Genomic DNA, 3,331 nt, shown 5'->3' on the forward strand with positions numbered 1-3,331 from the left:
CTGGCCTCTTTGGAAAAGTAGTTTTTTTTTTTTTTTTTTAAAGACTGAAGTGTTAAGGAAAAAAATTAAATTGCAAGTTGTGGCTGGGCATGTGCTTGCCTATAACGCACCAAGCTCTGGGTTTGATCTCCAGCATTCTATAAACCAGATTTGGTGGTAGATGCCTGAAATCCTAGCACTGGGGAGCCAGCTGCAGAGGGTCAAAAGTTCAAAGCCCTGGTCTGATATATAGTGATTTTGTTTGTTTGTTTGTTTTGGCTTTTTGAGACAGGGTTTCTCTGTGTAGCTCTGGCTGTCCTGGAATTCGCTCTGTAGAACAAGCTGGCCGCAAACTCAGAGATCTGTCCAAGCCTGCCTCCTGAGTTCTGGGATGAAAGGCGTGTGCCACCACGGCCTCATTACTCTATGGTGAGTTTAAGGCCAGTGTTTACCACATGAGACCCTGTCTAAAAACAAAACGAAACAAAGAGACAAACTGAGCTGGCACTGTGGCTTATGGCTGTGATCCCAACACTTAAGAGGATGAGGCAGGAGGATTGACTGAATTTGAGACCAGTCTGGGCTACATAGTAAATTCCAGGACAGCCTAAGCTAGGCTACAATGCTACAAAGCGAGACTTGGTCTCAAAAAAAAAAAAAAAAAAAAAATGTCATATGAATCTCACTCCAATGTAAAAGGAAAGCAGCGTCTCATGGGAAGTGCTTGCTCCGGCTTTTTTCTGTTCTAAACTCTTCATGAGAAGCTTGCAGGCCTATTCCAGTGCTGCGGATGCTCCTGTGCCTCCAGCATTGTGGAGCCTTCCGGAGCTTCTGTGGCTAAATCACCAAACCCGTCTCCCACCTTCCCGGCTGTCCTTGACATCCCAAATGAGGCCTCTTAACCAAAGTGTCAGGGGCTTTTTCCCTGGGGCTGAGCCACTGTGAGGACAGACCGCAGGTTTCCAGGCTTGGACACAGCACCTCAGAGCGGGCTGGGGGAGAGCGGGTAGGCACAGCACGGCAAAGCCGACTAAGAGGGGCTGGTTGGTACTTCCCTGCCCTCCCTGGAGTCAAGAGCATGGTTCCAGAATCTGGCCTCTATTTAGTCTCAAACTTTGTGTCTCTTAACCCTGCCCTTCCCTCACATCCTCCCAACAACAGGTTGTTTCTAATTCTGGAAAGGCTGTGGAGGAAACAGGGACAGAGGTAGCCAAGAACCCTTCCCACAAACCGATGCAGACTGGGAAAGAACAGCCGTGACGAAGAACCTGGTGGGGAGGAGGGGTCCAGAAGACAGAAAGCTCATTGTGCTTCAGGCCCTGTCCTGTGACATTGACTGTGACTAGCATGGGACTCCGGGAAGAGATGCTCGCTCCCGCCCCCTCAGAACAGCTGAGAACCAGGGCCCTATAAAGACCCAGAAGAGCAAGGGTGGACAAAAGACAAGCAACAAAGGAAAAGCTGACGAGCTCCTTCAACTTTTGGCTCTGAGTTATACCAAGGCCATAGAAGAGACATGGCAGAAAAGGCCTTGAACCAGGCCCTAAATAACACGTCACATCTTCCCAAACACATCCAGGAGAATAGTTAAGAGACATGATAGGATCCAAGGAGGACGCTGAATCCTGCATCCTACCCTAAAGTGCTGTGGAGGTTTTGATTCTCCTTGTGGTAAGATCCCTAGGAAATCCCTCCTCTAGGGGCCTGTGACAATGAACAGTGTGGTATGAAGCAAAACGGGAGGGCTTGAGAGATAGCTCAGCAGGGAAAGTTCTGGTTGTGCATGCATGAGGGCCTGAGTTAAGATTCCCATGCCCATGGAAAAGTGTGACCCATGCTTCTGTAACCTCAGCACTATGGAGACAGGTAGATCCCTGGAGCTCATGGGCCAGCCATCCTAGCCAAATTGATGAGCTCCAAGTTTAGTGAGTGACACCATCTCAAAAAGTATGGTGAGGGCTGGAGCTGTAAACCAGCAGTAGAGTGCTTATCTCACACACAGGATGCCGTAGGTTCAGTTACCAGTACTGGCAGGAAGAAAAACAGGGCCCCCTAGATAGTAAGGTGGAAAACAATGAAGACATCCGACGATGACCTCTGGCCTCCACACATATGCACGCACAGGTACACATGCACCTGCATTCATCCACACAGATGTACAAGATGGGAGGGAGGGAGGGAGGGAGGAAGATGGAGAGCTGGCTCTTTGGTTAAGAGTGCAAACTTGCTGGACAGTGGTGGCGCATGCCTTTAATCCCAGCATTTGGGAGGCAGAGGCAGGCAGATCTCTGTGAGTTCGAGGCCAGCCTGGTCTGCAGAGTGAGTTCCAGGACAGCCAGGGCTACAAAGCCTATCTTGAAAACAAAACAAAACAAAACAAAACAAAACAAAACAAAACAAAACAGAAAAAGAGTGCAAACTGTTCAACAATTTAGCTGAAGACCTTTAAAGAAGACCTAAACAAGGACAACATCAATAGCTCTTCGAACACGGAAGGGGAAATCTCAGAGGGCCCCATCCCTAGACAGAGAACTACAGGCAATTGAGGGATGCTGAGAGAGGGAGAATCAGTCTTCCCCAGAGAAGCGCTCCTTAACTGGTTATCCAGTACCAAGTGGTCAGTCCTGAAGTCATATGCATGCAATCAGCACCAAACAGACTCAGCAGGCTATATTTGTGTGTGTGTGTGTGTGTGTGTGTGTGTCCACGTATGCATGTGTATATATGTGCAGGTGTGTGTGTAAAACAATAACAACTAAAGAAAAGGAGGCTATGAATGTGAGAGGGAGTGAAGGGAGCGTGGGGAGGCTGGAGGGAAGGGGCAACCCAGTATAATTATATCTTAATTAATAATAAACGAATTTAAATTCTTTACCTAAGGAGGGGGAAAAAGAGTGCAAACCGTTCTTGCAGAGGACTCAAGTTTGGGTCCAAGCACCCATGTTGGGCAGCTCACCGCTGCCTGTAACTCCAATGCCAGGGGAACCGACATCCTCTTCTGGGCTCTGGGGGCGCCTGCATTCACATACCCATACTTTAAAAAAAACAAAAGTAAGTCCACACACACACACACACACACACACACACACACACACACACACACACAATCGAGAGAGTATGTGTGTGTATGTGTGTGCCAGACAGAATTATTGATTCTAGCTGGGCATAGTGACTGCATCTGTAATCCAGGTGTGCAAAGCCCCTGAGCTGCCATCTTTCCTCTTTAGCTATGCTCTCTATCTTTGCACCATCTTGGTCCTAGACTGGGAGAAACCAGTCGGGAGGGGGTCCTCAGGAAGAGAGAAACCGAAGGGCAAAGGGCTGAAGAGAAAGGAGGGACGTGCTCATACAC

The sequence above is a fragment of the Peromyscus leucopus genome, chromosome 3 (genome assembly GCF_004664715.2).
Source record: "Peromyscus leucopus breed LL Stock chromosome 3, UCI_PerLeu_2.1, whole genome shotgun sequence".
NCBI lineage: Eukaryota > Metazoa > Chordata > Mammalia > Rodentia > Cricetidae > Peromyscus > Peromyscus leucopus.